The sequence below is a fragment of the Pseudoliparis swirei genome, chromosome 7 (genome assembly GCF_029220125.1).
Source record: "Pseudoliparis swirei isolate HS2019 ecotype Mariana Trench chromosome 7, NWPU_hadal_v1, whole genome shotgun sequence".
NCBI classification, from domain to species: Eukaryota; Metazoa; Chordata; class Actinopteri; order Perciformes; family Liparidae; genus Pseudoliparis; species Pseudoliparis swirei.
Window position 1 is genome coordinate 23,744,232 of NC_079394.1, and position 13,665 is coordinate 23,757,896.

A 13,665-nucleotide genomic window follows, 5' to 3' on the forward strand; every position below is an offset into this window, starting at 1 on the left:
GGCGTGTAGAAGCAGCTTACGGGGGGTTCATGACTTCAAGAAGATGAACCTGATCACAAGGATCACAACAAGTTTCATTTCAACACTTATTTCATTTAAATGGATAAATGTTTGGTTCTTTTGTGAATAAATAACTCTTTTTGAGGAACTTGACTCACTCAAGTATATAAAATTTTTTAAATATTAAAAATTTTTAATATTAATTTTTAAATTTTAATAATTTTTTCAAAAATAATTTTTTGGGAAAATTTTCTTTTTTAAATGAAAAGTAAATGTTTGCCCTGGGCCCACCTTTCAGTCTTTTCTTCCCCGAAAAACCCTTATTTTGTTCTTTTAACTGTGCCTTCTTCAGGACATTGTCAAATTTAAACCACAGGCTGACTGAACAACATGATCACAACAGTCCTGTCTTTGTCTTTCCCCGTGTGGTGACTTTATTTTTTCCTGCTGTAAATTAAAATGTCAATTTCCAAACTCCCTTTTTCGTCATTTAATGCAGCTTCTCATCAATTAATGAAATAACTCCTCTGTTTTTGATGTCAAAGATTTGAGTTTGAAAAAGGTTTCTAAACGAAAAAATCTCTTGTTCTGCCTGTTTTTAAATTTTCAAAATATACTAAAAAAAAATGATTTAATTAATTTCTGGGGTTTTTTTCTTTTTGGACCCCTGGATCCATTTTCCCCTGGTTTTTTATTTAACAATGAACTGTGGGCCCTTATTTCTTAAAATTTTTTAAACTCTGTTTATTTAATAATTATCTTTTAACTGAGATCTAATGACTCAGGAATACAAATCCCTTTAAAACTTTTAAAAATCTGTTTTAAAAAGAAAAAAAAATATGAACTCTATTTTGTCCCCCACATTTTTGGTCTCACAGGACAGGGAAAATGTCTGGTCCCCTGTCAGTTGGGGCAAAAGGGGGGTGTCTTTTTCCCCCTTTTCCAACGAAAAATTTCCCGGGGGATTTGAGTCAACCCGGGGGATTTCCCCTGTTTGAAACCGGGCCTTTTTGGGGCCAAACCTTTTAAAACCGAAAATTTCTTTAAAACCGTAAAATTGGGTTGGGAAAAATTTAGTTTTTTTAAAAAAAATTTTAGGGATGGTTTAATAAAATCGTGCCCGGGAAAAACGTTTAGGGGGGCCCCATTTGGTACCCCGAAAAACCCTTGGCCCCTTTTCCAAATGTGGCCGTTAGACCCCCCTGAAAATGGCCTTTTTGACGAATCTTTTAATCCCCCAGTTAAAAATTTTTTACTTTTTTAATTTCCCCGGGCCCTTTAAAAAACAAATTTTTTGGTTTTTCAGATGTTTACAAAAAAGATTTACCTTTTTTAAAAAAATTTTATCCCTTTTAAACCTTTTTTCCTATTTTAATGAACGGGGTTTTTTTAAAAGATTTGGCTCAAAATTTTTTTTAGGGCCCACCGGCCCATTACAAGGGGCTTCGGGCTTATTGAACCACGGGTCCCGACCATTTTGAGGGTTTTTTTCGGGACCCCGGGGGAAAGTTTCCTCTTGCCCCAAATGGGAAATTTTTTAAAACCAAAAAACCGGTTTATTTTCAACCTTTTTCTTTTTTCTTTGGGGCTTTCCCCCGGGACCTGGGGACCTTTAGTTTAAAACCCAGGGAAAGGGGGAAAGTGACGAAACAATCTGGGTTCCACAATCAATGAGTTTGTTTTTGGACCCTTGGGGGCCCCCCCAGGTGAAAAACCCCCGGTTACCCTTTTTTGATTGGCCCCTGGTTAAAATTTCCCCAGCCCTGCCGGGTTTTCCCAATAGCCCCCCGGGTTAAACCCCTGAACCCCGGGTCATTTTCTATAAAATTTCCTTAGTTTCCCGTTGGGGGGTTTTCCCCAAACTGGGGGCAGAACAAAACCCCAATGTCGATGGCGATTTTTGATGGGATTGGTTTTAACGGGTTGATAAACCCCGGTTTGAACAACTTGATGGGGATAATAAAAAACTAAATGAAAACCCCCCCATATTTTTTGTTTTTGGGGCTTTTAATTATTTAATTAATAATTTAAAAAAAACTTTTTTCCAAAGAAAATGGGGATTTTCTGCCTTGAAAAAGGACCCAAAAAAAGGTTAAAAATTTTAAAAAATAAAGATGAACCCACCTTTTTTTCAGTTTTTTTTCCCCAAATGTAAATAAAGAGCCAAGATAAAAAATTCTTGTTCTGGAAAATTGGTCAGGGCCCCATTTTGGGTTAAAGAAACCTTTGTTTCCCCATTTCTCTGTTAAAAAAACAGAGTTTTTTAATTTATTTCATTAGACATATGGGGGGTTTACTTTTTATTTCGTAAACCCCGATTAGTTAAATACTCTAAAAAAAATCAGAAACCCTTTAATCCTGGGCAGGGTTTTTCCCCCAATTCCAGTTCCTAGCTGGAGGGACTTGGCTGATCCCAGGGCCCCTTCTTGTGATTCCCCCCCATGAAGTTTTTAACAACAAAACAAAACCGGTTAATAAAACAATAATCAATTTCTCTAAAATTTTACTTTGTTTCATCTTCTTTTAAACCCTTTATTAAAATGTCATGGAAGGATACAGAAACAATCATCATAATCGTGAGTTTAGTTTTTTGAACCCCTTGTTTTCCCGCACTGGGGGATGACCCCGGGTCCCGGGGCCCTGATTTTCTGATTTTGGCCCCTGAAACCCGCCCTAAAATGGTGGCCCCCAAAAAAGGTGTTAGTAAACACCCAGGGCAAAAAAGTCCATTTTTGTCAAAAAATTTCCAGGGTTGGGTTTTCCTCCTTTTGTCCCCCATCAATGTTTAGATAAAACTCTTAAATAAATTTTTTTATATGCATTGAAGTATTTTTATTGTTTTTAAATTAAACACCCTTTTTAAGTTAAAATAAAGAAAACAAACTGAAAAAAAAAAATTTTTATTTTAAAAATTTTAACTGAATTTGAATTTAATCATTTCTCAAAAGGGGAAAAAAACTTTTTTTCTCTTAAAAGAAAATAAACGGTTAAAACTGTAGCCCCTTTGAAAATGTGACTTTAAATAAAGGCTTTAATAAAATATTTAACTAAGTCCCCAGTTTAAATTGTTTTTTCAGGGTCAGCGTTAATCAAAACCAAAATTTTTCTTGTTCTCTGAAAGGAGTTGTTGAGGGATCCCGGAGAAACCTTTGTTTCAGCTTTCCCCTGTTCACATATTTTTGATCATTAATTTATTTACATTAAGACAATTGGGGTTTTTTTATTTATTTCGTAACCCATAATCTCAGTTAAAAGGGATTCCCCGCACGGGGTTCCTCCTGATTAGCGTTTTCTCATTCAGTTTTCAGCTGGAGAACTTGGGGGCTTTGGGGGGAAAGGGACCTTCCTCTGGGTCCAAGCCCCAAAGAAACAAAAAACAAACAACAGTTTAATTAATAAAAAAATAATCATTAGAATGTAACATCCATGGTTTTAGGTTTTTAAACCCGGTACCTCAGGAGAGCCTTTCCCCCAACAAATTTTAGTTTAAAAAACCCCCAATTTTTTGTTTTTGAAGAAAGATTTTCCAGAAAACAATTCAAAAATTTTTTTTGTGGAAAGGGAAAAACTTTTTATTTTGGGGTTTGTTGGAAAAATTTTCCCCCCCCACCCAGAGGGAAAATCGTTTCAGTTCATTCCACGGTTTGGAACCCGTTTTTTTTTTCTTTTCCTGGAACCAATCCTCATTTTTTTCAAAAAATAGGGGCTTTTCCCCCTTTTTTCTTGGTCTTTCCGTCTGTGGTTCCAGCCGCAAAAAAAAGGGACCTGTTGGGGGTTTTTTTTTCCCCCCAAAAAGGGGGGGAAAGACCCCCCGGGGAGGAACGGAAAAAAACAACCCCCGGTTTCCCCTTTTTTGGAAAAAATTGTTTAAAGGCCTTTGCCACAGCCTCGGGTTTAAAGAGAGTTTTTTAGGGTTTTTTCGGGGAAAAAAACTCAAAAACTTTTTAGGGCCCCAAAAAAAAAGGCCTTTGGGCTCCTGGTTGATTTTGCCACAACAAGTTGACACCAGAGTTGCTGGAAGGTCAGATGTGGACATGGCCAAAACTCTGAACACTCAGGATGGGATCGAAGCCAGAACACCTGGGTCCTGGTACAGTCCTCTCTCCTCTCTAAAGATCTGTGTGAACACTCCTGAGTACACTGAGGCTGCTCTGATATCGATGCCACACTCTTTCAGGTCGGATTTATAGAAGATCAGGTTCCCTTTCTGCAGCTGATCAAAAGCCAGTCTTCCCAGAGACTCGGTGATCTTCCTGCTCTCTGGACTCCAGTGTGGATCCGTTGCAGCTCCTCCATCAAACTTGACCTTCTTCACTTTGGACTGAACCACCAGGAAGTGGATGTACATCTCAGTCATGGTATTGGGCAGCTTTCCTCCCTCTGTGGTCTTCAACACGTCCTCCAGAACTGTAGCAGTGATCCAGCAGAAGACTGGGATGTGGCACATGATGTGGAGGCTCCGGGAGGTCTTGATGTGGGAGATGATCCTGCTGGCCTGCTCCTCATCTCTGAACCTCTTCCTGAAGTAGTCCTCCTTCTGGGGGTCAGTGAACCCTCTGACCTCTGTCACCAAGTCAACACAGTCAGGAGGGATCTGATTGGCTGCTGCAGGTCTTGTGGTTATCCAGAGGCGAGCAGAGGGAAGCAGTTTCCCCCTGAAGAGGTTTGTCAGCAGCACATGCACTGAGGTGGACTCTGTGACATCAGTCAGGACCTCATTGTTGAGGAAGTCCAGAGGAAGTCGACACTCATCCAGACCGTCAAAGATGAACACAACCTGGAACTCTTCAAACCTGCAGATTCCTGCTTCTTTGGTTTCAGTGAAGAAGTGATGGATAAGTTGCACCAAGCTGAACTTCTTCTCTTTCAGCACATTCAGCTCTCTGAACGTGAATGGAAACAGGAAGTGGATGTCCTGGTTGGCTTTGTCTTCAGCCCAGTCCAGAGTGAACTTCTGTGTTAGGACTGTTTTCCCAACGCCAGCCACTCCCTTCGTCATCACTGTTCTGATTGGCTCCTCTCTTCCAGGCGAGGCTTTGAAGAGGTCTTCTTGTCTGATGGGTGTTTCTGATCTGTGTGGTTTCCTGGATGCTGTTTCAATCTGTCTGACCTCATGCTCCTCATTGACCTCTGCAGTCCCTCCCTCTGTGATGTAGAGTTCTGTGTAGATCTGGTTCAGGAGGGTTTGGTTTCCTGCTTTAGGTATCCCCTCAAACACAAACTGGAACTTCTTCTTCAGGTTAGTCTTGAGTTCATGTTGGGCTGAAGTCACACGAGTTTCTGGAATGACAACAATCACAGATGAACTTACTGAGTGGTGGTCTTCTGTTTCATTGTAAAGTCTTTAAAATCCTCTTACTGCTCTGCAGACAGTCAGCCAGCTCCTCCTGCTCCATTCTCCTCAAGAAGTTTAGTATGATCTTCAGAAATGCTTCCCTGCTGCTCCTCATCTGCTCGTCATCCTCATCATCCAACACCTCCTCATCTTCCTTCTGACCAGCAGGGCCTTCTGGGTAATCTGGATTTAGGGCCTTTTGCATCTTCTTCAGCTCGCTCTTCATAAAGCTGACAATGTTCTTCTCAAGCAGCTGAAACCAAACAACACAAGTATATTTAATGTTTTTAAATATTTTAAATGATGTATTGAGGCCGATTCAAAGCTTTGAAATATCTCCTTAATTTAAGTTTATAGCTTTCATTTTACATCAAAACTGTACAAGTTTGTATTTTATGAGTATTGTTTTATTATTATTCTCTCAAAAGTGTTTTACTTAATCTGTGAACATCGTGTTAATGTAGATTGTAAATGCTTTCAGGGAAATATTATTGTAAATCTAATCCAATAATACCAACTGACAATGAAAAACAAGCACAATTCTCCATCTTCAATTAAAGACCATAAAGTCTTGAGTGTCTAGATGTTGACATCAGAGGTCAGAGGAGGTTTAATACATATGATTCGGCTAGGAATTTAGCTTTAATCCATGTTTCATCAAGTTAGGGCCGGGAATCCCGAAATAACCCAGAACCAAGTAGTATTCATACCTGCAAACTTGTCACCTTTCGGTGAAATTAGCCGTTTTGAAATCAAAATAGGTCATCCACGTGAATCGTGTAGATCCGAAGAGTTTTTGTTTTTAGGGGGTAGGGGGGGGGGCAGATGCCAGAAGTGAAATGTTTCAGTTCTTTGTCTCCAATGCAGACAGTCTGTAAAGTGATGTAACTCTACAGCTGCTCATCCTGATGAACTCTGTATCATCTGGTCAGATACAGACTAAAGGCCTCATAGCGTATAATCAATGCTATGATGGCTCCATGTAGTTTCATTCATATCTTGCTGTGGGCTAATACTAATATTACTGCCATTTGTTAAGTGTTGAAAAAGTTGGTAAAAAGTGAACCATACAGATGTTTTATTCATTAATATTATAGATAAATATACCAGTCTCGTATTTATGGTATCGTATTGAATTCTGGTATCAGTATCATGATATTTATGGCAGGTATCGTATAAAAGTTATAATGTTAGTATCGTGACAACCAGGTAGAGGCAGAACAGACTCAAGGAAAAGTCATTGAGTCCTTTAACCATATTATATATAATGACAATGTATATTTGTTATTACTATTATTATAGGGCTTAGTCAGAGTGGAGGACCTTTTGTTCTTAAACTGTTTATTAATATTTTTTAGATTTGTGGTCACTTTTTTCACCCTCATGAGTTTGCAGATATGAGAATTGAAACTTCTCCAATATAACAATTCCTGAGATTCCTTTTTGTGCTTGCAAGCTTGGCGGTGATTAGCGAGTCAGTGCCACACACAAAAGCTCCACAAGTGAGTTAATCCCTACAGATACATAACTCAGCCGTTTAAATGATATTAGGCCTGAAGGTGAGACATAGAGGGCGTGGCCTCTTTGATTGACAGGTGGACGTCTCCTCTGTTGCTTCACCTGCTCGTCTAAGCTCCATCAACAATCCAAATCTTTGACCATCTCTATATTTTATATAGTCTCTGACTCACACACCTTAAATATGGGGTCCAGGTCTCCTGGGATCACTTGGGATCTCTGTTGCTGAACTCTTTGGAGAAAACAAAAGTACAAGTTGTATATTATGTTCTGTCTTAAGGAATCCTGAAGTCAAAGGTAAAGGAGGGTCTGATCTCTGCTCATGGATCCTGATCAAAACACAGTCGCAGAATGAAAGCTCACCTTAGTTCAACTGACTGAACTCCATCTTTGAAATAATCAGGTCTTTCCATAGACCGGTCACTCTTCAGGGACACACAGCTGGGTCCAGGTCCAGGTCCAGGTGAGTTTGGTCTGCTCAACACAACACACACATGTGTATATTATGTATATAAAAGTGTTCATCAGCTAAAATGAACACTTTCAGACATTGTGGTTGAATAATATCTTATCTCACTGAGTCTCTGGAGGGGGTTGTCTTTTAAAAGTAGGAGGATCGAGCATAGACCGGTCACTCTTCATGGACACACTGCTGGGTCCAGGTCCAGGTCCAGGTGAGTCTGGTCTGCTCAACACAACACACACAGAGCTTAGAGGGTGAGTAATGACGGAGGAGTGGCGTGCCATGGAGAACGGTCCTGGCCTCACCTCTGAGCTTTGGTCTGGCTGTCATGTTCCCCACACAGAGAGGTTTTAGAGGGAGGGACTCCCTCCTCTCTGTCCTCCCACTGATGCATAGCAGAGTCCACACCTTCACACACACCTGCTGCACAACACTCACGTCACAGGACACACACACTGCAACAGAAGCTGTCAAACCGGTTCAGACGCACATTTCATTCACGAGTCAAACTCAAGTTGCTTCAAGGTTTTAGCACTTATTTTATTATAAGACGTGCACATCTTTATCAAATCAATGTCCTTTAGCTCAAATATAGATGAGAGACTATTATTACACCTGAAAGCAAAATAAATGATCAGCCAATCAGCATCAATAACCATTTCTACCGTCCAGTTAAAGAGAGAAAGATCCTGATGATCCAACATGTCCAGATTCCTCTGGTCAGATTCTCACCTGCTGAACTGACCTCAGGTTACTGCTGTTTTATCTGTGACTGTCCACCAGCTCCATCCTCTGATCCTCTTCTTGGAATTCTTTTCCTCCAAGACGGTTCAACACTAATCCGAGTTGAGGATGACTCTATGTGACAAAATCTGTGAACTTTTCTTGGGAGAGAGTTCTTTCACTACCAACCTGTGTGTTCTCGGAGAGACTCCTGATGTGAACGCAATCGCAGCGAGCGCTTGTTCTTCGCTTGTGATCAGAGAATAAATTTACCAAACGTTGGCTGAATTCTTCCGAAGGCTGTACCAGGCATCCGACATGTAGTTCACTCTTTCAGAGCTCTGGTGAAAAAGGGATGGGCCACCAGCTGCTTTGCTCATGCTTTGACTTTCAAATCTCATATCCGGGGTTTTGGAACTGCATTTTCCCGTTTCACCACAGAAACTGTCAGAGTTCAACAAGTTCACGTCGGAGCACCGGGAGGAGGCGGGGTCAGATGGGGAAGGGTTGTGGTTATTGATCGTGTTTTCAGGAAGCAGCAAAAAGATTTTCCAACAACAAAGCTTTCCAAACACATTCGCCAAAAAGCAACGCTTCAATTGCAAAAAATAAATCTTTTTGGGATCCGAGTCTCCCGTGGTCCCTATTAAGATTTATTTTTATTCAGTTGCATGTTATCCAAACCTCAGCTAACGTCACAGGATGTTTTTAAAAATGCTTTCATCCTGAATGAGTAATCAAACAATGCAAACTACCAAATAATAAATGTCGGGTTATTAAATGACTGTCCTGACAGGTACACGACCTTCAGGTTCCGGTCCACCGTGCACTGCGGTCAACTCAGCCGACACTCGGATCTCCGTGGTCAACTCAGCCGACACTTACATTTCTGTGCGCCTATAGACTGATGTTGACGGTAAACGCATTCGATCGGGAGCGCGCGAGGGTTTTGATAAAGTTAGCGGACGGATTCACGTGACACAACATCCGGTTTTGCAAAGTTAGCGGAAATAACTACGTGACACAACATCCGTTTTTCAAAATAAGATGTCGACAAATCATACACTAGCATATACAAGTAAACAATTAACTGATTTTGAATCTTTATAGATCGTTTATGAGATTTAGCTTACATTATGCTAACATTAAACGTGTTTACTGTACCAAGGAAGAGTTTATCAAAATAAAACTCAGACTTTTGTATATTAAAAATCCTGTATATAGATTTCCCAACAGTTCAGGAAATGAATGATGCAGCTGTGTTCAAGACAGTCCTGACTTCCATTATCCTGGGAATCAGACATATCTATGTTCCCAATTGGGAGATATTTCAAAGTAAGTCCTAAATGTTTACGAGAAATCGGTCATTTCTTTCATGTTTGAAGTGCTTTATATAACTTGTTCCTCATAATGCCCGGCATTGACTAATGTAGCTGTGTTCAGGACAATCCAGACTTCCATTATCCTGGGAATCAGACATATCTACGGACCCAATTGGGAGATATTTCAAAGTAAATGTCCTAAATGTTTAAAGAAATCGGTCATTTCTTTCATGTTTGAAGTGGTTTATATATGTTTTTCCCCATAATGCCCGGCATTGACCGATGCAGCTGTGTTCAGGACAATCCAGACTTCCATATCCTGGGAATCAGATATATCTACGGACCCAATTGGGAGATATCTCAAAGTAAAAGTCCAAAATGTTTAGAGAAATCGGTCATTTCTTTCATGTTTAAAGAAATCGGTCATTTCTTTCATGTTTGAAGTGCTTTATCTATGTTTTTCCCCATAATGCCCGGCATTGACCCATGCAGCTGTGTTCAGGACAATCCAGACTTCTAATATCATGGGAATCAGACATATCTACGGACCCAATTGGGAGATATCTCAAAGTAAATGTCCAAAATGTTTAGAAATCGGTCATTTCTTTCATGTTTAAAGTAATCGGTCATTTCTTTCATGTTCGAAGTGCTTTATATATGTTTTTCCCCATAATGCCCGGCATTGACCGATGCAGCTGTGTTCAGGACAATCCAGACTTCTATTATCCTGGGAATCAGACATATCTACGGACCCAATTGGGAGATATTTCAAAGTAAATGTCCTAAATGTTTAAAGAAATCGGTCATTTCTTTCATGTTCGAAGTGCTTTATATATGTTTTTCCCCATAATGCCCGGCATTGACCGATGCAGCTGTGTTCAGGACAATCCAGACTTCCATTATCCTGGGAATCAGACATATCTACGGACCCAATTGGGAGATATCTCAAAGTAAAAGTCCAAAATGTTTAGAGAAATCGGTCATTTCTTTCATGTTTAAAGTAATCGGTCATTTCTTTCATGTTCGAAGTGCTTTATATATGTTTTTCCCCATAATGCCCGGCATTGACCGATGCAGCTGTGTTCAGGACAATCCAGACTTCTATTATCCTGGGAATCAGACATATCTAAGGACCCAATTGGGAGATATTTCAAAGTAAATGTCCTAAATGTTGAAAGAAATCGGTCATTTCTTTCATGTTTGAAGTGCTTTATCTATGTTTTTCCCCATAATGCCCGGCATTGACTTATGCAGCTGTGTTCAGGACAATCCAGACTTCCATTATCCTGGGAATCAGACATATCTACGGACCCAATTGGGAGATATCTCAAAGTAAAAGTCCAAAATGTTTAGAGAAATCGGTCATTTCTTTCATGTTTAAAGAAATCGGTCATTTCTTTCATGTTTGAAGTGCTTTATCTATGTTTTCCTCAAACCCCAGGCAATGACTGATGCATTTTTTTCTTGATCTATGATTCAACCCATACTGACTGACCTACACTGGCAATGTATATTTTCTTTGTACAAATTAACTCTCTTCTGTTCGTTTCTTATATACAGCACTGATGTTCTTTGGTAAGTTTGACCGGTTAATGTTTAATCACAAAAACCAAAAATCCTAATAACCATAGTTTCTACATCATCAGTGTTGGTGGAGTTTTTCTGCAGGGGACAAATAAAGTTCCCGTCAAAATAGTATCTGTATTTCTCGCACAGGTGGGGTGGTTAGAAAGTGAGTGTCTGTGTGTGGGTATGAGATTGGGATGAAACAGGGTGTGTCACTCGTCAATCAGACAGTCTATTAGAAGTACTATAGTACATATTTATTAGGAGAGACATGAAATAAACCCTTACATAGTGTCACATGTCCAATAAAGGTGTATTAGGGAAAGTGAGAAGATGATAAACATTGTTTGTTCTGTAAAGTGTGCTTTTCATGTAGGGTGATGGGCACACAGCGGACGATATGGTCACACCGTACACCCGGCCGCAGTTGCTCAGCCGGCAACAGCCAATCGACTTGTGACTCCTCCACCTCGAGCTAATCACTCAATCCAGACTGTTTGCTGTCCTGGCTCCTCAGTGGTGGAATGAGCTCCCACTGACATCAGGACAGCTGAAAGTCTCTACATCTTCCGCCGGAGACTGAAAACACACCTTTTTCGACTATATCTGGATTAAAACAGATTTGCACTTCTGTGGCATAATAACTTTTTACTTATGGTACTTTTGAGTTCGACTATGTTTGATCCTGTATTCTTGTTCTTCTTGTTGTTCTTAGTTTGTACTCTAGGTGATTGTGAGTCGCTTTCGCTTTGGATAAAAAAAAAAGCGTAAAATGTAATGAATGTAAAAGCTAGATATAGATAGATGGTTCCATAACAACCTTTGAAGTTTGAAATGTGTACAACTTTATATATGGGGCTATGAACATGGGCTATGACACAGCGTGTACAACAGAGCCAAAATCAGCAGAGCAAATTTGTTAATGTTGGGGAGTTTTGGGGAGTTTGATTCAAGTGATAACGGTGTTCATCACTGCGACTGCGTCTGAATTATGATAATTAATTTAAATATTCAAAAATTTTTCTTTGATAGAGAGTATTGACAACAACACAATATTAACTCTTTTAATGTTAATTTACCATGTTTATGTTTGGATCGTTACAGATCAACTTTGAGGACTCTGAAGGGATCGTTCTTTTTGTGAATGAAATGTACTCACACTAGGAAGTTTCTGGTTAGTAGGAACTACATTTATATTCATCATTATGGTCTTTTATTGTTTTATGGATGTTGTGAATAATCTTTGACTGATATTTCATGTCATTCTTGTGTTTTAGTACATCAGTGCTGCCCAAGGCAGCATTTATTTAGTGGTCCCATTCCACACATCCACAGGGCTGGCAGACTCCAACACTGCTGCCAAAAGATTCATTACTTTTCTAATTTAATTTTTCTGGGACCTAAATACATGTATTTCATTCCCTTATATCTATCATGTATTGTAATAATTATGGTACAGGTGATAAAAGAAATGTAAGTATAGAGGCAACTATCAGAAGCAGGTATAGTTCATTGCATAAGCCCTTAAACCAAGGCCTAATCATATTCCTGAATCAGGAAATCTTGTTACAGTGTTACTAAACCCATTTACATCGTGTCACCCAAAGTTAAAGCTTAGCATGTGGCTGGGACTTTGTAAGAATGCAGTGAGAACCCACGTGCGATTAGACAGGAGACTGAAGCAGCATTCAATTAGTTTAATTCTCTTTGCCCGACAGCCAAACAGTATGTCTAACTTAGTTAGTTGGTGACCTCTAATGTGCTGTGCAGAAATAAAAAAAACTAAGACAGATTAGAAGTTAAGATGAAAAGAGAAGCCTTTCTCTGTATGGTACTAATGAGTGAATCGATATTTGATTAAGCACAGAAAACATTATATAACAGAGCCTATATAGTCTGTATGTTAAGTAACAGTTGAAGTCAAAGATTAGACAAGGATGTTATTGGGTTGGTTCATGAAGCTTACAAACTGCTGGATAGCTCCCTTGCTGTTCCGGAGCAGGAACAGCACCTTGGAAGCGTTACAGCGCACAGTCTGACAGACAGACAGAGACACAGATTATATCACGCACTTTTTAGTTATGTCCAATATTTCTGGATGTAAGGCTTTGACTAGAGTTACAGAGGCTTCCAGAAAGATGTTGTCAAAATGTGGGAGCCCAACAACTTACAGAGACATTGATCGTTTTAGCATATTACATACAAATTTCATGTGTATTGTACATATAATTCACACTGACATTTTCATGAAATATTCTCACACAGTGAGTACTTCAAAATCGAAGGATCTGCCACAGCAAGTCTGACTGGGTGGATATCAAATGGAAGGGAGCGGTTCTGCAACACCCAGTGCAGCAAGATGGCAACAGTTGTGGGTTGGTGGTAATCATGGTGAGATTAATATTACTCTAAGACCAAGCTTTTCCCAAATTAATATTTATCAATTCTGTATTTTTGATTTGTTGGTTTAACAGCATCTGCAATCGCTCACATGTACATCACATATTGTGCCATTGTTTAGATGGCAAACGAAGTCATGGAGGCCTTCCCAATCATGCCAAACATGGTATTTGGCACGACAATAAAAGAAATGGAAGATCAGCGGAAACAGTTCGCTCTGAAAATATTGAAAGCATCAGGTGAGTGAGAACTTTTTCTACCCATATTTTTTTTGTGTAGTACTCAAGATCTAATAAGTAGGGCTGTCAGCGTTAACGCGTTAATCTATGCGATTAATT

At 39.6% G+C, this 13,665-nt stretch overlaps 1 pseudogene; it reads right to left on the reverse strand.

Moving 5' to 3' along the window:
• LOC130196320 (protein NLRC3-like) overlaps window positions 1–7,281 on the reverse strand; it is a 47,249-nt pseudogene extending 39,968 nt beyond the window's left edge.
• Window positions 7,282–13,665: the final 6,384 nt, after the last annotated feature.